The sequence below is a fragment of the Anomaloglossus baeobatrachus genome, chromosome 7, assembly GCF_048569485.1.
Source record: "Anomaloglossus baeobatrachus isolate aAnoBae1 chromosome 7, aAnoBae1.hap1, whole genome shotgun sequence".
Taxonomy (NCBI): Eukaryota; Metazoa; Chordata; class Amphibia; order Anura; family Aromobatidae; genus Anomaloglossus; species Anomaloglossus baeobatrachus.
This window is the reverse complement of record NC_134359.1, coordinates 34215559-34240492: the sequence shown is the minus strand read 5'-3', so window position 1 is coordinate 34240492 and position 24934 is coordinate 34215559. Positions and strand designations below refer to the sequence as shown.

The 24934-nt window shown below is 49.7% G+C and overlaps 1 protein-coding gene across 2 annotated transcripts in view; it reads right to left on the bottom strand.

Annotated features, from left to right (window-relative positions):
* LOC142245840 (protein mono-ADP-ribosyltransferase PARP15-like) overlaps positions 1-20306 on the bottom strand; it is a 446514-nt gene extending 426208 nt beyond the window's left edge. The window contains exon 1 of one of the 2 annotated variants that reach the window (XM_075318815.1): positions 20225-20306. The gene's annotated coding sequence lies outside the window, so the exon portion shown is untranslated. Of the gene's footprint in view, positions 1-10212; positions 10298-20224 lie in introns of those variants that run through there. The other variant, XM_075318814.1, reaches the window with a different exon arrangement.
* Between the last annotated feature and the right edge of the window lie 4628 nt (positions 20307-24934).

The window sequence follows — 24934 nt, the reverse complement described above, 5'->3', positions numbered from 1 at the left end:
TAAGTCCATGTGACGGCTCTAAACGATTTTGTGCGCCATGGGCAGCGATTTGCCCGTGACGCACAAACGATGGGGTGGGTGCTTTCACCAGCGATATCGCTGCGTGTAACACCCCCATAACTGTTTTTTGTTTGTTTGGTTTTTACAGTGGGCAAGCACAAGTATTCGGAAAGCAGGCAACTCCTTTAAGATATGGTAGTAGTAATTGCCCATAGTATTATAGTGTTATTTCTGGATTTGCTTTCATAAAGTCGATACATTAATATAAAACATTTTTTTGTTTGGCCTGCTCTACATCTAGTATTTTCACTAAAATAACAATTTATTATTTACTATTATTATTTTCAGCTGATTTTGTGCAAAGCAGTTTCTTAACCAAAATTCTACTTTACGTTTATCTTGATAAGGAATGCTATGTTACTATTATTATAATATTATGATTATTGTTAGATGACGTGTAGTAAAGGCACAAGTCCAACTAATCTAGAAAAAGGCAGAAAACAAAGTCAGAAAAAAATATTAAATCTTTATGAAGTACAATAAACAACAAACATTTAAAAACCAAATAGAAAAGAAAGTAAAGCGTGAAATCAGAAGATCAGAAGGCTACACATAAACAAACATAAATCGCATATCAATACTAAACGAATGAATAACCACACAATCAACTACCCATGTTGATTTTTTTGTTCAATAATAAATGTGAATTGTTGTTCATGGAAAAAAAATAAGACATCCCCTGAAAATATAACCTAGCTCATCTTTCTGAGCAAAAAATAATATAAGACCCTGTCTTTTGGGATATGACACATTGTAACGCCCATACTGGTATCCTGGTACTGCCCTGCCCCTCTCCCACAGCAGGGACACCATCCCTCTCAACTTCCTAGCTGCCCCGTCCCCGGTCCTTGATGCTGTCTCTCAGAGCCTGCACACACCATACAGGCCTCCTGGGACTTCTTGAAGGGTCTGCACCCGGACATGCCCCTTTTCTTAAAGGGCCAGCACTGACCCTTTCAGGTCAGCTGTGAGGCTAAAGGTATTTAAGGTACATTACCCTTAAGAGTTGCCTAGGCAGCGAGTTAGTTACGTTGCTTGTTCTCAGGTCTTCAGTGCTGCTGTCGCTGCTGCTGTTACTGAGCTATATTCTGCTGCTGATTTGTGTTTCAGTGCACTTCTAATCTGCTGCTGCTGCAACCATCCACGCCCTACCATGGTATCCACTGCTGCAAATATCCTCATCAGCCGCTGCTGCATCCATTCATCTATCCATACTGACCGAATCCATGAATCTATGTCTGTGTCTGTACCTCTGGGGCCAGCCATCACAGCCTCAAGGCCCTGTCACACACAGAGATAAATCTGTGGCAGATCTGAGGTTGCAGTGAAATTGTGGACAATCAGTGCCAGGTTTGTGGCTGTACAAATGGAACAATATGTCCATGATTTCACTGCAACCACAGATCTGCCAAAGATTTATCTCTGTGTGTGACGGGGCCTTCAGTCTTCCTGAGTGGGACCAGGTCTCACACCTGCAACACCCTCACCGTTAAAGGCTCTGGGGAAAACCTTGTATGGTTCCGTAGTCAAGCCGCTTCAGGTTTTCTACGTGCTGTAGCCCAGTGGTTCCACTAATCCCTTTTTTGCCTAGCAAGCATAACGCACATTAATATTATGAGACTCATGTTCTGATGTTGCACTTTGATGCATTTTTTAATTGATTTGAAATTCGTGGTACTTAATCCCTACACGACGGCAGTAAAGTTACGTCTTTTTTTTCGTGACTTAACGACTAGGGACGTAACTTTACCGTCTAAAATTCCTTTGATTGCCGTGGCCATAGCAACGGCTTTCAAATAATGACCTCTGCTGTTTCTTACAGCAGGGACCTTTGCTTGACCCAAGGGGGGGTGGCATCGCTAGCCCCCATCGACGATTGTTGTGATTGGCTGTTCAAATCGAACCTAGTCACATCGATCGCACTGTTTTCAGCTTAAAAAAAAGCCCCAAACAGCTTTCTGACATCCAGTTATGATCTGTGCTTCAGCAGAACCGTATCATAGCTGGAGACCAGCAGACACGGAGCCCTCACCCCCTGCAGCACTGATTGGAGCGATTGTGCTATGATGCGCAATTGCTCCAATCATTGTGCCGTGGGGCAGTCTGACCTGACAGTGACCACCCTCCCCAGGCTTGTGTTGGCCTCGGGAGCCCTTCCCCAGCATGTCTGCACCGTGTACCTCCTGGTACTTGTAGTATCATGCAGCCACTGCTGCTGCTGTCTGATTGCTGCTCCTGCGCCTTCTGTAAGTATAGCGTCCTCCTGTGATGCCCCTGCACCCTCCCGTGATGTCCCTGCGTGCTTCTGTGATGTCCCTGAGCGCTGCCAATGTGCCACACTGCCCCCTGCTGATGTGCTCCCCCGCGATCTCCCCTCTCCCCCGCGATCTCTATTCTGCCTCCATTCTCCTGCCTCTGCTTCTCCAGTCTTCCCCATCCCCCTCTCCATCTGCTGTCCCTGTCCGACGTCCCCTACCTGCTGTCACCGGGTCGTCCAAGGTTTTAATTGATCCGATCGCATCTGCCTCCATCGCGGGGTCCTTCCTGGGTCTTCACACATAAGCTGTCCAACTTGCTGCTCCTGTAATAAGCTGTCCATCTTGCTGCCTTCTATTCCTCCTGCAGTTCCTCTGGTCAGTAATCTTCTACTAATCCTCTGGGTCCTGTGAGTACATTTTTTTTTTCTGTATCCCCTCTCCGTTTTTACACCTTAGTCTTCCGTGCGTCCCACCAAGCGTTGATCAGTGATGCATATAATGGATCTGCATCCGTGCTCAATTTTCAGCAGGACTTTTTCTTTTTTGTGTCCGTATCTTGCGTCGTTTTTTTCCACCTCATTCGTGTGTGCGTCCTGCAGCAGCCGAATGCTGATCAGTGATGCACATAACGGATCAGCATCCGTGCTCAATTTTAGGCGGGATTTTTTTTTCTTTGTATCTGGGGTCGCTTTTTGCACCTCATCCGTCCGTGTGTCCTGCAGCGGCCGATCAGTAATGCACATTACTGCTCAGCATCTGTGCATTTGAAAAATGCATTTGCACTTCTTCCCTTCCACTGCCGTGCACCCATACAATTGAATTCCACTACATATGAGGTATCAGAATATGTAGCACCCTGGGGTCGAGGGGGTTACCCTGACTCGTCGCCAGGTCGGTAATGCAAATCCTCTGCATCACCACAGGTTGGCCTGGCCCGGTTTCGTGACCCCGAGGCATACAGGAAGAAGGGAAGGTGGCGGATGGAAGGAAGGATAGAGGTGGTGGAGGATGGGGGTGACGGTGAGGAAAATCTTTAGATCGTGATGCCACTTGTGGTATGCGGCCAGGGAGGCGGCTTCCTGTTGTGAACACATTTGGACTGGGTTCCGGTTTGGGGCTTCCTCTTGTGGCCAGTGCTGGTAGTAGAGTTAGTCTGCTTAACAGAAGCCAGATAGCTGATGATGATTGGAAATCAAGCTGCTCAAACTGGGCCTATATAACTGAGGAGTGTTCTTTCGGTCTGGGCCGAGCCAGTGACACTGTTATGATTCAGTGATCGAGGAGGATCAAAGGGGTAGAAACTAGGAAATCCAGAGAATCACCATTGTGGTTGGAAACTCAGCTGACTGCAGACCTCAAACTGACAACACAACTAGAAGTAGCCGTGGGACTTGCCTACGATGACCTGGTCGCCTCGACACAGCCTGAGAACTAATTGTTCCTAAAGAGAGAAAAACAAGGAAAGCTAATCTGCCTCGGAGCAGTTCCCCAAAGATTATAGGTAGCTCCCAAACATTTAAAGCCGGTGAGACAAGATGAAACACAGTACACAGGTAGAGAACAGATTCAGCAAAGATGAGGCCCAAACTATCTATATAGGAAAGGACAGAAAAGAGCACTGTCTGTAGCCATGCAAAACCCTAACAAAAAACCAACACACCTGATATGAAAAAACTGAGACTACACAATCTCACCCCCCCATATCAGCCCTCTGGTCTAAAGGGGGCTTTACACGCTGTGACATCGCTAACAATATATCGTCGGGGTCACGGTGTTTGTGACGCACATCCTGCATCGTTAGCGACATCGCAGCATGTGACACGTACGAGCGACCGTAAACGATCGCAAAAGAGTTCAAAATCGTTTGCCACAGAAGGGTCTTTCTGAAACAAAAAAAAAAAATCGATGTTTGGTCACTAGCGATGTTGTTCCTCGTTCCTGCGGCATCAGACATCGCTATGTGTGACACCGCAGGAACGATGAACATCTACTTACCTACGTCCACCGGCAATGCGGAAGGAAGGAGGTGGGCGGGATGTTACGTCCTGCTCATCTCCGCCCCTCTGCTTCTATTGGCTGGCCGCTTAGTGACGCCGCAGTGACGTTGCTATGACGCCGAACGCACCTCCCCCTTGAGGGAAGGATTGTTCGGAGGTCACAGCGACGTCGCTGACAAGGTATGTGCGTGTGACGCTGCCGTAGCGATAATGTTCGCTACGGCAGCAATCAATACATATCGCACGTATGGCGGGGGTGGGTGCTATCACGCTCTACATCGCTAGCAAACACTAGCGATGTCGCAGCGTGTAAAGCTGCTTTTACTGCGATCCAAACAAAACACTAATATAGAGGAAGGACTGAAATTAATACCAAGCATGACAAAACAAAAATACATTGCAGAATATGGAGCTGGGTACATAGACATTCCCAGTAAGGAATAATCCCACTCCACCCAAAACTCCACACAAACAGAAAAAAGGAAGCAAGCCTTAATACCACAGAAATAAAAACGACAAAAAAGTGGAAACAAACCAGCAAATGGTACAAAGACAAAACTTATCTGCAAGGAGTTCAGGTGGAAACAGAAGATAGGGCAGGCTTCAGATCGTCCACAGCACCACAGGAGACAACATTGATCACCGGCCCAGACCGAGAGAACACTACTCAGTTATATAGGCCCAGTCTGAGCAGCCTGATTTCCAATCATCATCAGCTATCTGGGTTTTGTTAAGCAGACTAAAGGCCCCTTTACACACTGAGACTTTCTAGCGATCCCACCAGCAATCCCAACCTCGCCGGGATCGCTACAAAGTCTCTGGTGAGCTGTGAAATAGGCAAACCTGGCCAACGACGCAACAGCGATCCGGACCTGCAGAACGACCTAGCTAGTCATTGGGGACGTTGTAAAGCAGCTTTTTGAAAGGGAAGTCGCTAACGAAGTCGCTGTAAAGTCCTTTTACACACTGAGACTTTCTAGCAATCATACTGCACAGCGGGAAACAAAGGACCAAAGAATGGTCCTGAACGATTTGTAGCGATCAGCAACTTCACAGCAGGGGCCAGGTCGCTGATGTGTTTCACACACTGCAATGTCGCTGGGGAGGTCGCTATTGCGTCACAAAACCGGTGACGTTACAGCGATGTCATTTGCGATGTTGCAGTGTGTAAAGCCACCTTAACTCTACTACGAGCACTGGCCCCACACGAGAACCCAGTTCAAATGTGTTCACAACAGCCGCCACTCTAGGATCTCTCACCGGGGATGATGTTGGGTGCAACTAGGATGGTATCGCTCCTCACAGGCGGAGCGGGCCCCGGGAGGATGGCGGGGACACGGCAGTCCCCGGGAGCGCCAGAGCGCTGGGCGATGGCAATCAGAGTCAGAGTCAAAAAGTGTGGGTTCCAGGTCTTTACTTGCTGGTTCAACGCCGCACCCCGGGTACTGGTCTTTGCCGTTATGGGTCCGATATGACAGTCTGTGGGCTCTTCCTCCGTGTGCGCTGTGTCAGTCCCCATGGCATGAAGCACCTTGGAGACCCCCTTGGTTGTTTAACTGTCCCAGCTCTGTCGCAGGTGAAGCGGATCCTCGCCGTGGAGTCCGACTGGATCTAGACCCTGGACCCTATGTATCACTGTGCCTCGAGCTATGTGGGTAGTGGTTGGGAAGACATGGAATCATCCCATCCTGCACATTTGGTTGCCAGAGTGAATTATAGCTAGCCCTAGGGCTCTGCACCCTGTCATAGCGCCGGTCCCGAGGGAGCAATGAAGGTCTCCTCTCGACTATTCTCCTTTGCCCCATAAGATCTACCGGTACCGGGTTCCTTCCTCCCAGTGTCTCCAGCCTGCCCCCGGTCTGGCCGGTTCTACCTGGAAGAGCTCTTAAGCATGCCTTCCAGGGACTGTGTTGTTCTCTGTCTCAGACTTGTCTGAACTAAATCTCCCTCTGCTCCTGTACTTTACCAAGGCTCCCCCCTTCCCTCCGGATGAGTCACCAAGCTGGGGAAGTCCGGTTGTTATAGTGATCACCTTTGTTCTAGTTAGTGAGAAGCTACCTACTGTATGTGTTATGCAAAGTAACTGCTGACTCATTCTCTGACTGTGTGGTGTAAGGGAGACAAAACAGACATTAACCTCTCCATACCCAGGATGGCTACTGTGCCTTAAATGAAACACAGTACCCTGTGGCATCCGAGCCTCAGGGCAAGCACACATACTGAGGAGAAATTGCACAATAAATTTTATGGTGCATTTTTTCCTGTTACCCTTGTGAAAAAAAGCTACTTGGTTGAAGCAAAGATTTTGTGGTAAAAAAAATATATATTTTCGCGGCTCAACATTATCAACTTCGGTGAAGCCCATGTGAATTCAAGTGGCTCACTAAACATCTAGGTGAATTCCTTGAGGGGTCTAGTTTCCAAAATGGGGTCACTTGTGGGGGAGCTCCATTGTTTAGGTACCTCAGGGGGTCTCCAAACACAACATGGCGTCCGCTAATGATTCCAACCAATTTTACTGTCAAATGGCGCTCTTTCTCATCTGTGTCTTGCCATGCGCACAAACAATTACTTTCCACCACATATGATGTTTTGGCATACTCAGGAGAAATTGCACAATACGTTTTATGGTGCATTTTTTCCTGATACCCTTGTGAAAAAAAGCTACCTGATTGAAGTAACAGTTTTGTGTTAAAAAAATATATACATGTATATTTTTTCATGGCTCAACGTTATAAACTTCTGTGAAGCCCCCAGGGATTCAAGTGGCTCACCATACATCTAGATAAATTCCTTGAGGGGTCTAGTTTCAAAAATGGGGTCACTTGTGGGGGAGCTCCATTGTTTAGGCAGCTCAAGGGGTCTCCAAACTCGACCTGGCGTCCACTAATGAGTCCAGCTAATTTTGCGTTCAAAGATTCGAATGGCGCTCCTTCCCTTCAGAGCCCTGCCGTGCGCCCAAACAATTGATTTTTACCACATATGAGGTATCAGCATACTCTGGAGAAATTGCACTAAATTGTATGGTGCATTTTCTCTTTTCTCCCTTGTAAAAATGCAAAATTTTATGGCTAAAGTAACATTTTTGTGTAAAAAAGTAAAATTTTCATGTTTTCCTTCCACATTGCTTTGGTTCCTGTGAAGTATCCAAAGGGTTAATAAACTTCTTGGATGTGATTTTGAGCACTTTGAGGAGTGCAGTTTTTAGAATGGTGTCACTTTTGGGTATTTTCTGTCACCTAGGTCTCTCAAAGTCACTTCAAATATGATGTAGTCCCTAAAAAAATGATTTTGTAAATTTTGTTGGAAACATTAGAAATTGCTGATCAACTTTGAACCCTTTTAACTTCCTAACGAAAAAAAAATTGTTTCGAAAATTACGCTGGTGTAAAGTAGACAAGTGGGAAATGTTATTTAGTGACTATTTTGTGTGACATAACTCTCGAATTTCTGGGCATAAAGTTTCATACTTTGAAAATTGCAAAATCTTCAAAATTTTCTCCAAATTTCCAACACTTTTACAAATAAACGCAAAAAATATCTGCCTATATTTACCATTGACATGAAATACAATATGTCACGAAAAAACATGTGTCAGAATCGCTGGGATCCGTTGAAGCGTTCCAGAGTTATAACCTGTCAAAATGACACTGGTCAGAAATGCAAAATATAGCCGGGGTGAAGGGGTTAATAAAGATTTTATATTTTTTTTCAGCTCTTTCTTTTGTTATATTCTATTTGCAGTCTCTAGTTACAGTTTTTGGCACATCACTGACACATCTACCTCTTTATTACATTTAGTATTATTGCTAGAACTTTCTTTGTTTTCTGAGTGATGTGAAAGTAGAAGTTGCACCCGAGCCCTGGTGCTTGAAAGCCCAAAGATCTCTCTGCCATATAATAAGACACTTCTAGGGGAAGGTGGAGTCTCTATTCCAGATTTTACATTATTTATATAATTATCTTGTAATAAATCCACTTAAAAGTAAAACATCACATATAGATTACACGGTACGTCTTTATTAGTGATGAGCGAGTACTAAAATGCTCGGGAGCTCGAGGCTCGGGCCGAGCATCTCAAAATACTCGTGTACTCGGCCCGAGCACCGAGCCCAATGTTATCCTATGGGAGACCCGAGTATTATTCTGAAATGACCCCCGGCAGCATGGAGAAACCATAAAACTGTAAATTAAAAAAAAAAACGTGCGTGTGTGTGTAAGCGTGCATATATATATATACACGCGGAGTGGAGTGCGGGAGGGGCCGTAGCCGAGCGGGGAAGTGTCGGGCTAAAGGCACGGTCACGCTGTGCGGGCTGGCCAATCACTGCAATTCCACAAAAGGGCTGTGGCATTGCAGTGGTCTGCCAGCCAATCCCTGCATAAGGGATGGCTGTAAAAAGAGAGCCAACATGAAGACCACGAGTACAGCACGAGTATCGCGAGATTACTCGGTCCCCGCCGAGTAGCCCGAGTACAGTGATACTCGTGCGAGTACCGAGTAGTAACAAGCATACTCGCTCATCACTAGTCTTTATGAAATGTAGGACCACGATTTGTATAAGGATGGGGTCCCTGACTGCGTATAAAGCGCTGAATATTTCCTCTCCTTTCCTTCTGGCCCCTGGGGAAGCGTAGGTACATGAAGAGTTAAATTGGGTGATCCCACCTGTGATGTAAGGAGGGGGAGACAGGTTTACTGAGTGGTATGTTGTTATAGGATTGATGCCTCCCTGGTTTTTCCTCCCCCTTTACCCCCCCTACTCATATTAAGTTGTATGGAATAGCCTGGGTATAAAGTTTTTCACATCGTGCTTTCCCCCTCTTCACCGGATACCGCTGACAGTGTTTCCCTCCCAGCCTCCCTGCACAATTTAAACAGGTTATGTTTTCTTCATTCACTTTCTTCTGTTTCAATGTTAAAATAATAAAGAAAGACGAGAAGGAGAAAATGTGAAAGTCACGGCTGGCGGTGGAAAAGTTACAAGTTCAGAGTTTGTGCCAATGACGTACTTGTGCTCCGGGAGTCCGGAGCCACATACCGTGTTGGCAAGTTGGAAAATTCATGAGAGAACTTATTTTGAACTTAAAATTGATGAGAGAATTTATGAGAGAACAGTTAAAAGTTTGTTGATAAACAATCAGAATAATAAAAGCCGTGGCCGACCCCATCCACAAAAAAGGTTGAATTGTTTCTGGTTAATTGGTTTGAGCAAGGGGGAAGCTTACGTATAATCTATGGGTATAACAGCAGTCTGTAAACTTAAGCTGGTGTCACACACAGCGACAACGACAACGACGTCGCTGCTACGTCACCATTTTCTGTGACGTTGCAGCGACGTCCCGTCGCTGTCGCTGTGTGTGACATCCAGCAACGACCTGGCCCCTGCTGTGAGGTCGCCGGTCGTTGCTGAATGTCCAGCTTCATTTTTTGGTCGTCACTCTCCCGCTGTGACACACACATCGCTGTGTGTGACAGCGAGAGAGCGACGAAATGAAGCGAGCAGGAGCCGGCACTGGCAGCTGCGGTAAGCTGTAACCAGCGTAAACATCGGGTAACCAAGGGAAGACCTTTCCCTGGTTACCCGATGTTTACGCTGGTTACCAGCCTCCGCTCTTGCTGCCAGTGCCGGCTCCTGCACTGTGACATGTAGCTGCAGCACACATCGGGTTAATTAACCCGATGTGTACTGTAGGAGAGCAAGGAGCCAGCGCTAAGCGCAGCTCCCTGCTCTCTGCACATGTAGCACAGCGACGTTATGATCGCTGCTTCTGCTGTGTTTGACAGCTAAGCAGCGATCATAACAGCGACTTACAAGGTCGCTGTTACGTCACCGAAAATGGTGACGTAACAGCGACGTCGTTGTCGCTGTCGTTTAGTGTGAACCCAGCTTTACCTTGAGAATTCAGCAAAGTCTCGGAGCTGGATGTTTTCCTCTATAAATCAGACGTATACAGGATCCAGAGTCTCCGAAAAGTTACACAAAGCGAAAGAGATTTTGTATGAAGTGTACAATTTTCACTTTCCTTTCATTAGGATAAAAATAGAAAAAGCAGCAAACAAGTTGAACAAAGAAACAGCAAGTGAATGGGGTGAGCTGCAAACCCCACCCTGTGAAGTTACTGCATAGTATAAAAGGAAAGTGAAAAAAAGGTTGGTTATCTAGATATGAATGTTTTTTAAGGGGTTTTCCAGGTTCAAAATAAATTTCTGCAACCACTGTGCAATGTGCACACTGTCAGTATTCCCGATATCTCGATTGAGCGGTCATGCGACTTCAAGAATGTGATTTGCAGGGACATAACGACTACGGTCGCAAGGGTCACCATTGCCACTGGGTCTGGCAGGTTAGGGGCTCGGCGCCCCCGCCCTGTAGATCAGCATTCTCTCCTCTCTGTGAGGGAGGAGCTGCGCTGTTCTGTGGAAGATCATGCGGCCGCTATATGGCCCATGAGTCAGGGGGTCTGGTGTCAGCGGCGGCATCGGGCCTTCCTTTCCCGTCATCGCACACAGCAATGAGGAAGCATCGAGCGGCGTGCACCTCTCCATGCTGCCTCATTCTCCCCCTGTGCCTGCCTGCACTTGACATCGCAGTGAACATTGACGTCCCTATTGTGCGACTGTTGTGCTGAAAGTGCAGAGCGCAAGACGGGGGTCGGCACGGGAATGAGGAGAGAGGTGAGGACGGAGCAGCAGCGGAATGAGGAGATTTTTTTTTTTTTTAAATCAGTGAGTACATGGTAGCCAGAGGCCTATGAGGCTGCATTTTACATGGAGGATTATGATGGCTGCATTAAACATGGAGATCTATGGGCCTGCATTATACATGGAGTTTTATGGGGCTGCATAATACAACGTGAAGGAACCCTTATACATGACTATAGGGGTGCATTATACATGGAGGACTAGGACTATGGGGCTGCATAGTGCAATATGAAGGACACCTTATACATAACTATAGGGTTGCATTATATATGGACTATATGGGTGCATTATACATGGAGGTCTATGGGGCTGCATAATACAATATGAAAGACACCTTATACATGGACTATAGGGGTGCAGTATACATGGTGGTCTATGGGGCTGCATAATACATTATGAAGGTCTCTGGGGCTGCATTATAATATATGAAGGACTATGGGGCTGCATAATGCAATATAAAGGACATCTTATACATAACTATATGGTTGCAGAAACAAAAGTTCCAGGCGGCACACAATTAAAGGTGCATGTGTCCAACGAAGGCATCCACAGTATAACTTGAACAAAGGACCGGCACTCCAAATCTTCTGGAATTTTTTACAATTTATTCCACATCATAAGTATACATACCGAAATGTGTTATTTACACCTGCATACTTATGATGTGGAATAAATTGTAAAAAAATTCCAGAAGATTTGGAATGCCAGTTCTTTGTTTAAGCTTTAACTATATGGTTGCATTATACATGGACTTTAGGGGTCCATTATACATGGAGGTGTATGGGGCTGCATGATACAATATAAAAGACACCTCATACATTGACTATAGGGGTGCATTATACATGGTGGTCTATGGGGCTGCATAATGCAATATGAAGGATACCTTACATGGACTAAAGGGGTGCATTATACATGGAGGACTATGGGGCTGCATTATAATACATATAGGGCTATGGGAGCTACATTATAATATATGGAGGACTATGGGGGCTACATTATACATGGACTATGGGGGTGCATTTTAAAACATGGAAGACTATGGGGGTGCATTACAATATATGAAGGACTATGTGGTACAGTATATTATATGGGGTACTATGGGTTGCATTATAATATATGGAGAAATATGGGGTGAATTATAATACATGGAGGACTATGAGGGCTACTTTATACATGGAGGACTATATGGAGGACTATGGGGGTGCATTTTAATATATGAAGGGTTATGTGGAACCCTTTATACTATATGGAAGGCTATGTGAGAGCCATTATTGTATTTGGAGAACTATATAGGAGTGGGGACAAACATACAAGCATGGGATGGGAAAGTTTTGTGCTGAGAGAAAAAGGCTCTTTACTTCTGCACCCAGCTTTCCCATGCTCTGATATGGGAAAGATGTATAGCAGAGCATGGGGAAGCTGTGTGCCGAGGACAAGATGGATATCAGAACATAGGAAAGCTGGGTGCTGATAGAGGGATTTCAGATCATGGAAAACCTGGGTGCTGAGGGTAAGAGCCAAGTGTCAGCGTCATTATCCCATACCCAGAGTGTCGGCGTCATGATCCGTTCCCCGAATGTTAGTATATGTGGGGGAGGGACTCAGGTCCAAACTTTTCACCAGGGCCCATCAAACTCTAGATATACCACTGGTAATTGTGTTGCAGACGGGGGGCCGAGCACAGCGGGGAGCAGCTCGGGACGCTCGGATCCGGGATCATTGCTGTGGCTCAAGTGGCAGCCGGACCCGGGCTTGTGCAGCCGTCTGTCCTCACAACTGTATAAAAGGGGTTATTTAAAGGGAGAGGTTGTCAGTGACGCCACCCGTGGGTGAGTGGGGTGCTTGGGAGCGGTTGGTGTTGCAGCTGGGGTAGATACAAGGAGCGGTGCCGCCTCTGTATTGGCCGGGCGGATATCCGGGGCCGACGTCATCAACGGAGCGGCCAGGCTCGGAGCCAGGACGGAGGTCATCACCAGTGCGGCCAGGCTCGGGGCCGGGTCCGATGTCGTCGAGGCTGCGGCCTGGCTCGGGGCCGGATGAGATGTCAGCAGCGGTGCCGGAGCGATGGTGACGGTAAGGCCTGAGGATCCAGCAGCTGGGTCCTCCCACGTAGATGGTACGGGCTCCGCTGCCACGGACTGAGGCAACGGGTCGGTCGGGGCGTTGGCGGCAGACACGGGCGACATGGGAGGCGGCGTGGCGGACGGGAGCAGACCGGACCCCTCAGCCGGGCAGGCCGGTTCCTGGGGAACATAGGGGTGTGGGTCACTGCTTATCCGCTCCTCCGAGGCCATCTCCGCTTCGCGCGCTCGGACAGCTGCAGCCAGGCCCTTCATCTCCAACGTCCACTTCGCCAGCATGAAGTGGGCTTGGGCCTGGATCCTCCGGCACATCTTTTCCGTCAGCTCCTCGATCCAATCAGCGGTTCCGGGGACGGGATTCTCCGGGCGCTGCTTGCCAGGTTGCTGTGACATCTTGCTCCCAGTGTCCAGGAATGGGTTTCTGCAGAGTCCTGGCGCCCCTGCACATTACCAGTTCTGGTCACATGCCGTGCTCTCCCCCTCCCCCTTGGTTTTCAATTGCAGTCTCTCGAGACCCACTGTCCTTTGCAACTTCCTGATCAGGAGGTCACCGGGTTCCGCCCGTGTTCTTAGGGGGTGGGGCTTAGGACTCGTGCTTTTTTCAGGGAAGAAGATGGTGATCTTGTTGTTTTTGGCGCCAGAAATGGCGGGCAAGATGACGGCGGTCCGAAAATGTCAGCGTTCTACAGGTCAACAGTCCAGAAAAAGGTGCACTTCACCCAGGTTAGTGGATGGGGTAGGAATCCTGTTCGTGACACCAGAAAAGTTGTTGCGGACGGGGAACCGACCACGGCAGGGGGCTGCTCGGGACGCTCGGATCTGGGATCGTTGCTGTGGCTCGAGTGGCATCCGGACCCGGGCTCGTGCAGCCGTCCGTCCTCACAACTGTATAAAAGGGGTTATTTACAGGGAGAGGTTGTCAGTGACGCCACCCTTGGGTTGCGGTGATGGATGGGGACACTGCCGCTGCCTTGGTACGGGGCGCCAGGGGCTGATGGAGCAGAGCACAAAGGTGGTATCCCTTCCACGGGGTAGGAGAGTTGTGGTCCCGGGGCCCAGGTGTTGGTGGGTTGTAATGCTGGGGCGCAGCCTGTGGGGATGGACCGGGTGATACCGGTGTACACACGATTTGAAATAAGTCACACAAAGTCCAGGTAGTAAACCAAGTGCCGGATACCGGTAGCCTCCGGAGGGGTGTGCTCGGGTCCCACACACTGGTAGACAGGACAGGGGCCCTTCCTCCTGCACTTCTGTGTTTTTGTCTTGTGTATTGACTAGTCCGCATGAAACGGGGTAAGTCTACTCCCGGTGTCTTTGCTTTGGGAGCTGTGGCCCACGAGAACTGACCCTTGGGATCTTTGCAGGCACTTACAGACGCCCTATCCCCCGCGTTGGGCTTCCGTCTCGCTCAATCTGGGCTGATGGTGGGACAAGACGTGGAATCTTGTCCCCTGCTGGCTAATTGACAAGGTGCTTGAAGCGGTTCTCGCCCTAGGGTCCAGGCACCCCGAGTGTGCACGGCCTTCGGACCGGATTCCCGCTGTCAGTGCCGGCGGGCTACAACCCTGCCCCGATCCACTTAAGGTCTCCCGCGACCGGATCTCCGTCGCCTGTGGCCCTGCTCTGCCGTCTGCCACCTAGTCAGGTCTGGTAGTCCAGTAGTCCGGGGCTCCAACACTTCACCACCACTTCACTCCTCTCACTTCCACTGTCCAGACTTCACAACTCAACTGTCAACTCTGTTTTCTTCACTCTCCTCCACTAGACTGTCTTGTTCCCTCCCCTGACACCTCAGAACCCCTAGGTGAGTGTCACCATCTGCCTGGCCCCACCCACTGGTGTGTTCCTATTGTCCTGGGGGGGTGACTAGGGTTTTGTGGCTGGTGTATGAACCTGTGTGGGGTTTGTCTTGGAGGCTCAAAGAGGAGGGGGAGCCTGCATCTGGAGAGGGATGCAGTCTCCTTTGACAACCTGATTTTGTCAGGGCGTCACAATTGTATACATGCGATTACTCGCCAACAAGATTCTCATCTGCTTCTCTCAACATACTAGTGGACACAAATTTGATTCTTTCATCTCTAATACATAAAGCAGACATCTAGCTTCTCGTTCGCTTCTTTTAATCGGCTTTTTTTACAAACTCATGCTTGGCTCATTTTTTTGATTCTTTGTAGCCTCTTCTACTTAGTACAAATAGGGTGTGGTTCCCTTTTCACTGAGCTGGGAATTTTATCTATAATGCCTCCCATGGCTGTGTGTCCATAGTCGGGACCCTGTCAATCTCTGTCGTTATTCAGATTGAGGTCTGTTTTGACATGTGACGCCCTGGCAAAACCAGGTAGTCACAAATAGGCCCCCGAATAACACCTTCCCTTACTAGGAAACACACAGCCAACCATTAAAGCCTAGTCACCCCCCTTAGGGACAGATAGACACACCAGTAGGCGTGACCAGGTGGTTGGGATACGCCCACCCAGGGGTCTAGACAGCCCGGGGAGGGTAAACAAGCAGTTCAGTTCAGTTCTGTCTAGAGTTCAGTGTGGAGTGGAGGTCAGGCCTGAAGCAAACTGATAGGTATCAGGGTAGGAGCCCTGGTGCCTTGGCTAGGAGGCAGACGGTGATCTCCGTCAGCAGGAGACGGGAAGACGGCTCGGTGGAACGGAGGTGGACCGGGCCAGGGTTGTAGCCCACTGATACCGACACGGGGAACCGACTCGGAAACCGTAGCACAAAGGGGGGTACTTGGACCCTGAAGCCAGGAGCCAGAAACAAGTGGAACTGGTTAATTAACTGATTGAGGCCAGGACTAGAGGTCCTGTCCCACCCAAAGTTCCTCATAGAAGACAACAGCCCACCGATTAGGGATAAGAGGTCACTGCCAGGGCCCATAGATCATCCCATGGGCCAGCGTCTGCGGGCACGGCTCCTTAGGCCACATCCAGCCTGGAGCGGACTCCTACGTTTCATACTGAGAAGTCTTTTCTACTTAAACAGTGCAGGAAAAGGATAGAGACCACCAGCCGGGTGGGGGATCCCGAACGCACCCGGGCACGGCACGGGCCACCACCACCTTGGTTTACCAGAGACTTGTGTGTTTTACTAAAAGTGAGTACACCAGCACCCCCTGTGGTCATCATTCCCCCTGCACCAGAGCCATCGGGTCCCGGGGCCACCATCCCTGCCCACGGAGGGGTTAAAAACTTGCTGCACAACATCTCCTCTGGGTGCCCCGTAAAAGCAGCGGCACCTCACCACACACCGGCCTAGCCCGTACATCTATGTCCCCCATTTTATTTGGCGTGTCCGCGAGACCCTCCCCTGAAGGTCCGGATCCGAGCAGCGGCGGCTGCTGGCATGGGGCGGCACACCCCGAAACTTGGCGTCACGAACAGGATACTTACCCATCCACTTACCTTGTGGAAGTCTGCTTTGTATTGGACAGTCAGCGGTGATCTGTTGCCAAATTTTCAGAAGTCGCCATTTTGGTTGCCATTTTGGCGCGAAAAACTACAGCCCAGCGTCTTCTTCTCCACGAAAAGGGCGTAAAAACCGAAGCCCTGCCCCCTGGGAACGCGGCTGGAAAGCGAGGCTGGAAGTCGCAAAACGAAACTTACAGGCCTGAAAGAGGAGTGCCGGCAAAAGGGGGAGGACGAAGCAGCATGCAACTAGCGCTGTGAAGTGCAGGGACGCCAGGACTCTGCATAAACCCGTTCCTGGACAACAACGCGGCAGGATGTGTCGGAGGATCCAGGCTCAAGCCCACTTCATGCTGGCGAAGTGGGCGTCAGAGATGAAGGGCCTGGCTGCAGCTGTCCGGGCGCGCACAGTGGAGATGATCCCGGAGGAGCGGGTAAGCAGTGACCCACGCCCCTATGTTCCCCAGGAACCGGCCGTCCCGGCTGAGGGGCCCGGCCTGCTCCTGTCTGCAACGCCGTTTCCCTCGTTGCCCCGTGTCCGTAGCCAACGCCCCAACCGACCCGCTGCCCCAGTCCGTGGCAGCGGAGCCCGTACCATCTACGGAGGAGAACCCGGCTGCTGGGCCCTCAGGCCTTACCGTTACCATCGCTCCGGTACTGCTGACGACATCCCATCCGGCCCCGAGCCGGGCCACATCAGTGATGACGTCGGCTCCGGCAGTCCGCCCGGCCGCAACGGAGGCAGCACCCGCTCCCAGGTACCTCGTCCCGACTGAAGACCAGCGGCAAGGTGCTCGTGGACAGGAGGCGCAGGCTGTTGAGCATGGGGTCCCACGGCAGTATGTGAGGCCGGTCGTAGCCGGCTCCGAGGGTTCCCCAGGAAGTCTGGCTCCTGAGCAGGAGGGTAAAGCGGATGTGCATGCCCGCATCTATATGGAGAAAGATCACCTGCAGCAAGCTACCATCGGGGTCCGAAGCGATGTATCATGTGGAGGTGGTACTGGAGGCCCGTGGTGGAGAATGGAGTAGGTAGCGGTTCCCGGCTACCCATAGTTCAGTTCCCCGTTGGGACAGTGTGCCTTTGATGTTTCCCGTTGCAGTTTATTAAGTCCAAACCATAGACAATGGCTGAGAACTTGCAGGCCAACCCATAAACTTTTGGGTTTTGTAAATAGCCCCCAGACCATCCTTTTCACCAAACCGCAGTCTCTGGAGAGGCTGATTGGAGGACGGGCCTGCGGTAGAGTCGGCCAAGGCCCTGTCACCAACGAGACTGGTGACTAACCTCCGGGTCAGGGTTCCCCTGGACGTGGAGGCCTTGAAAGGACTGCCGGGTAAGGAACCTTTTACCCGGCCCGTTTGGGCAACACCCGGACCTAGCCTGGACTTGGGCAAGGGGTGTCAACCTGTGTTTTAGTGGTGGAACCAGGGCTAGGTTGTTTTGACCTGGTCCGTACCATCCCGGTTATGTTATGCAACGTTTATGTAACCTGCCTCCCGTAAGGGAAGAAACCAAAATATTCTTGCAATGTAAATATGTTATTATCCTTGAAAAATGTTTTAATTCCTTTTATCTTTCTGCAGTAAAATTAAACCGGTAGTGGTCGGACAGCCCGCGGACAGTCTGTGTTTAACCAAGGGGGAGTGTGACGCCCGGGCAAAACCAGGTAGTCACAAATAGGCCCCCGCATAACACCTTCCTTCACTAGGAAACACACAGCCAACCATTAAACCATAGTTACCCCCCTTAGGGACAGATAGACACACCAGTGGGCGTGACCAGGCGGTTGGGACACGCCCACCCAGGGGTCTAGAGAGCCCGGGGCAGGAAAACAAGCAGTTCAGTTCAGTTCTGTCTAGAGTTCAGTATGGAGTGGAGGTCAGGCCTGTGTGTCAGGCCTGAAGCAAACTGACAGGTACCAGGGTAGGAGCCCTGGTGCCTTGGCTAGGAGGCAGACGGTGGTCTCCGTCAGCAGGAGACGGGAAGACGGCTCGGTGGAACCGAGGTGGACAGGGCCAGGGTTGTAGCCCGCCGGTACCGACACGGGGAACCGTCCCGGAAACCGTAGCACAAAGGGGGGTACTTGGACCCTGAAGCTAGGAGCCAGAAACAAGTGGAACCTCTAGTCCCACCCAAAGTCCCTCATAGAAGACAACAGCCCACCGATTAGGGATAAGAGGTCACCGCCAGGGCCCATAGATCCCGCGGGCCAGCGTCTGCGGGCACGGCTCCTTAGGCCACATCCAGCCGGGAGCGGACTCCTACGTTTCATACTGGGAAGTCTTTTCTACTTAAACAGTGCAGGAAAAGGATAGAGACCACCAGCTGGGTGGGGAATCCCGAACGCAAACGGCCACTGCACCGGCCACCACCACCTTGGTTTACCAGAGACTTGTGTGTTTTACTAAAAGTGAGTACACCAGCACCCCCTGCAGTCGTCATTCCCCCTGCACTAGAGCCATCGGGTCCCGGGGCCACCATCCCTGCCCACGGAGTGCTTAACAACTTGCTGCACAACATCTCCCCCAGGTGCCCTGTAACAGCAGCGGTGGTGTCCCACCTCACCACACACTGTGGGTGGCGTCACAAACTTATCACTTCCTAGCCCGTACATCTACGTCCCCCATTTTATTCGGCGTGTCCGCGAGACCCCCGGGTCCGGAGACCCTCGAGCCACCTCCCCTGAAGGTCCGGATCTGAGCAGCGGCGGCTGCTAGCACGGGGCCGGCACAGACACATGGTGAGGTTTTAATACCAGAGAGTGTAGGTACCGTCCCGATTTGGGTACACCTTGTCGTGGTGGGATTGCTTTATGCTTTTTGATCAAATAGGGTTTACTGTGGTACCCTATGTTTATTTCTATGCACTATGCTTTTATTTAGTTACAGCAGGGTGTATGTCCATGTTATTTTCAACTTGGGTTGTCTTTGTCTCATGGCCAGTGTGAACATGAGCTTTTAAATTGCATGTATACCAATTCATGCTCCGGCTCATGATTGTGGTTACTATTATTATACTATTATGACTATTGTCAGACAATGTGTAGTAAAGGCACAAGTCCACCTAATCTAACAGAAAAGACAGAAAACAAAATCATGAAAAATAATAAATCTTTATGAAGTACCACAATAAACAACATACATTTGAAAACAAAATAGAAAACACAGTGAAGTGCAAAATCCGAAGATGGGCTCCACATAAACAGACATAAATCACATATCAATACTGGACGGATGAATAACCCCATATCCTACTACCTATGTTGATTTCTTTCATTCAATAAATGTGGATTGCTGTTCCTGGAAAATAAAATAAGACATCCCCTGAAAACAAGGCCTAATTCATCTTTCACCGTCCCTCTCACCTTCCTAGCTGCCCAGCAGTGGCTGCCCTGTCCCTGGTCTATGCTTCTGTCTCCCAGAGCCTGCACACACCACACAGGCCTCATGGGACATGTGTGCAAATGGACATGTCACTTTTCGTAAAGGGCCAGCGCTCTCTGATGTGAAAGCAGAAGTTGCACCCGAGCCCTGGTGCTTGAGGGCCCAAAGATCTCTCTGCCATATAATAAGACACTTCTAGAGGAAGGTGGGGTCTCTGTTACAGATTTTGCATTATTTATATAATTATGTAGTAATAAATCCACTTAAAAGCTAAACATCACATGTAGATTACACAGTACGTCTTTATGAAAGGAAAACTTACCTTGAGAATTCAGCAAAGTCTCGGAGCTGGATGTTTTCCTCTATAAAATCAGACGTATGCAGGATCCAGAGTCTCCGAAAAGTTACACAAAGCGAAAGAGATTTTGTATGAAGTGTACAATTTTCACTTTCCTTTCATTAGGATAAAAATAGAAAAAGCAGCAAACAAGTTGAACAAAGAAACAGCAAGTGAATGGGGTGAGCTGCAAACCCCACCCTGTGAAGTTACTGCATAGTATAAAAGGAAAGTGAAAAAAAGGTTGGTTATCTAGATATGAATGTTTTTTTAAGGGGTTTTCCATGTTCAAAATATATTTCTGCAGCCACTGTGCAATGTGCACACTGTCAGTATTCCCCTGATATCTCTATTGAGAGGTCACGCGACTTCAACAATGTGATTTGCAGGCGCGTAACGACCACGGTCGCAATGGGCACCATTGCAACTCAGGCCGGCAAGTTAGGGGCCCTGCGCCCGCCCTGCAGATCAGCAGAGCTCCTTTCTGTGTGAGAGGAGCTGCACTGTTCTGTGGCAGACCACATGGCCGCTATATGGCCCGTGAGTTAGAGGGGCCCGATGTCAGCGGCACCGGGCCCTCTCTCGCCCGTAATCGCACGCAGCAAAGAGGAAGAATCAAGAGGCAAGCTCCGCTCCATGCTGCCTCATTCTCCCCCGTGCCTGTGCTCGACGTTTCAGTGCATGGTAACGTCACTACTGTGCGACTGCTGTGCTGAAATCACAGAGCGCAGGAGGGGGGATGGCGGGGGAACAAGGAGAGAGGTGAGGACGTAGCAGCAGGGGAATGAGAAGGGAGGTGATGACTTTTTTTTTTTTTTTTAAATCAGTGAGTACACAGTGGCCAGAGGCCTAGGGGGCTGCATTATACATGAAGGTCTATGGGGCTGCATTATACATGGAGGCCTAGGGGGCTGCAGTATACATGGAGGACTAGGGGGCTGCATTATACATGGAGGTCTAAGGGGCTGCATTATACATGGAAGTCTATGGGGCTGTATTATACATGGAGGTCTATGGGGCTGCATTATACATGGAGGTCTATGGGGTTGCATAATACAACATGAAGGACACCTTATACATGACTATAGGGGTGCATTATACATGGGCTATAGGGGTCCATTATACATAGAGGTTTATGGGGCTGCATAATGCAATTTGAAGGACACCTTATACATGGAGTATAGGGGAGCATTATACATGGAGGAGTATGGGGCTGCATAATACAATATGAAGAACACCTTATATATGGACTATAGGGGTGCATTATATATAGACTTTTGGGGTCCTTTATAAATGGAGGTTTATGGGGGTGCATATGTGGCGCCCCTCACCTGATCAGGCACCACTGAGTACTGCACCCATGCTGGGTCAGTACAAACAGGTAATCCCAAAGGCTGATTAGGGTGTGGACACATACAGGCACCCTTTGACCAGGACACACACACACATTAGAGGGGACCCCTGGGCAGACCCAGGAGGGGGCTTGGCCCTCGTGTCTCAGTTAGTGTGGTGCTGTTGACTCACCCACCCCAGGGCTATGGGACACCCGGTGCCGGGCCGGACTAGTCCGGTGGTAGTCAGTGGTGGCTGGGCCGGGCTCCGTGGCCCTGGTGGGTGTCAGTAAAATATGTGGCTTGAATTAAAGTTTGTGTTCGTGACGCCACCTGTGGTATGCGGCTAATAGGCCGCCGCTGCTGTATGAGGCCTCCGGGGGATGATATGGCAGCAATGGTGGTACTACTCCCCACAGGTGGAGCAATGCCCCGGGGCACAGTTGGTGCTTGTGAGTGTCTATGCAGATGAAATAACAGAGGCAACTTCAAGGGTACAGTTTCAAGTTCTTTACTCACAATTCTTGTCACAGTCCTGCAGGGACCCTTGGACTGCTGGGACCACTGTCAGGGACCTCCGCCGTTTCTGGGTGATTCTGAGAGTAAAAGCCGGTACCCTTCTCTTAAGTGTCTCTGCCTTCAGCTGTCTTCCTTAGCCTTGCCTTTGTAGGTTGAACCTGGCTTGGCCTCCACAACAGCCTCCAGGCTGGGGAGTCACCTGTCGGCTGATTATCCCTTTTCTAGAGGTACTGCTGTAGGCTGTGGCCCGGGGAGTTTACAACATTCCCTGGGCCTCGGTTTTTACTGTCTGGAGATGATTTTGCACTCCTCCGGTTTCTAGGGACCGTCCCCTGTTGCAGCTTGGTCCCTCCACCGATGTTCTTGTGGAACAGGCCACCGCAGCTCTACAGCTACCCGTGGCCCTGGGACCCCTTCTGTTCTCTGCTTGGTGTCACCTGGACCCTCTGAGTCCCAGGATCTTCACCAGGAAGCGTCTCTTTCTTTCCTTTCAGCTCCTGACTGACTTGGAGCTTTCTTTCCTTTCTCTTCTCCTCCTTGCCTGCCTCCAGCAGGCCTCCTCCTCCTTCCCCACTCTCTCTTCACTAACTAACCTTGACCTTCCTCTCTTTGACTGCTCTCAGATGGCTCCTCCCACCTCCCCAGTTGCCCTGTTCTACCCTATAGGAGCAGGGATGGGTCTTACGACCCCTCCCAGCATGCAGCATGGGAGGGTTTTCTGCCACTTTCCCTGGTCCCAGTGTGTTCCTAGCAATGGGTGTAGTGTGGATTTACCAGGTGACCGGAGTTCACTCCCTTCCTCTCCCAGAATGGGGCATCACACCGCTGGATGGGGTGCAATGACCTGTGGCGACGGAAGCCTCAGGGGCGCAACACTGTAGTGAAGCTGGAAGAGAGTTGTGCAGTGGCAGTCAGAGGAGGAGTGGAGCAGCCGTGTCTGAAGTGTAGGGCTGAAGAGCGGAACACTGTCAGACACTGCACGTGCAGTGGCTGCTGGCGGGGGAGAACATTACCACCAAGTCAGACTGAAAGACACCCAAAAAAGAAGAGCAGTAAGGAGTCGAGTACGGGGACTCCTGGTAATGAATGCACACACAGGGTACAGGTCCCTAGAGCCAGATATCCATTTAGTGGTCTGCTAAATCCTGCAGGCCGTGGGACTAGAGGTTCCACGCCAACCAACACAGAACCCACAGCATCAACAGCAACGAGCGGGCCCATAAGGAGGATCGAGCCTGGAGCCATCTTATCCTTGGTCCACACTGTCAGCAAACGGGTCAGAAAGGGGAGAAAAGGCAGCAGCGACTTCCCTGGATGCATCCCAAGATACTTCAAGTTAGGGGTGGTCCGAAACAAAGTTTCTAGGAAGGCGAGTCAGCAGTCACCCCTATATCAGCCTGACGGATACCTGGTTCCACCTGGTTCATCATAGCATCACCCGGGTTGCCTAACACCTACCAACTGAACGTGAGTAAAAACCCTGAAAGACATTGCTGCCTGTGTGTGAGTTCTTCTGCGACCTGTGGTACTACACGCTTACACCCGAGCCCCTGGGGCTAGCCTCACTCTCGAGAGGCCATAACACCAGACTGCATTTACCATCAGCCCCAGACGCTCTCTAAACTGCAGTGGCGGTCACCCCCTGACCGCAACACCAAGAGTGACGTCACGATTCCTATTGAAGTTAACCTGACATACCTGTTGCCGTAAGATTCCCAGAACAGGAAGACCCTGAGGCGACCTGCAGGTGAGGGGCTTCACACATAATGCAATATGAAAGACACCTTATACATATCTATAGGGGTGCATTATACATGGACTATAGGGGTCTATTATACATGGAGGTCTATGGGGCTGCATAGTACAATATGAAGGATACCTTATGCATGGACTATAAGGGGTGTATCAAACTTGGAGAACTATGGGGTTGCATAATACAATCTGAAAGTCTCTGGGGCTGCATTAAAATACATATAGGATTATGGGGGCTGCATTATAATATATGGAGGACTATGGGGGCTACCTTATACATGGACTATGGGGGTGCATTATAAAACATGGAAGACTATGAGGTGCATTATAATATATGGAGGACTATGTGGTGCAGTATATTATATGGAGTACTATGGGGTGCAATATAGTATATGGAGAACTATAGGGTGAATTGTAATAAATGGAGGCCTATGGGTGCATTATAATAATTGGAATGCTATGAAGGCTACTTTATACAAGGAGGACTATGGGAAATGCATTATAATATATGGAGGACTATGGGAGTGCATTTTAGTATAAGTGTTATGTGGGACCCTTTATACTATATGGAAGGCTATGTGGGAGCCAATATTGTATTTGGAGAACTATATAGGAGTGGGGACAAACATACAAGCATGGGATGGGAAAGTTTTGTTCTGAGGAAAAAAGGCTCTTTCCCTCAGCACCCAGCTTTCCCATGCTCTGCTATACATCTTCTCTCAGCACCCAGCTTTCCCATGCTCTGCTATACATCTTCTCTCAGCACCCAGCTTTCCTATGCTCTGATATGGGAAAGCTGAGTGCTGAGGGAAAGATGTATAGCAGAGCATGGGGAAGCTGGGTGCCGAAGACAAGATGGATATCAGAACATAGGAAAGCTGGGTGCTGATAGAAAGAGGGATTTCAGATCATGGGAAACCTGGGTGCTGAGCAAAGAGCCAAGTGTCAGTGTCATTATCCCGTACCCAGAGTGTTGGCGTCATTATTCCGTTCCCCGAGTGTCAGTGTTGGTGGGGGACTCAGGTCCAAACTTTGCACCAGGGCCCATCAAACTCTAGATATGCCACTGGGGATTTGTATACATGATCACTCA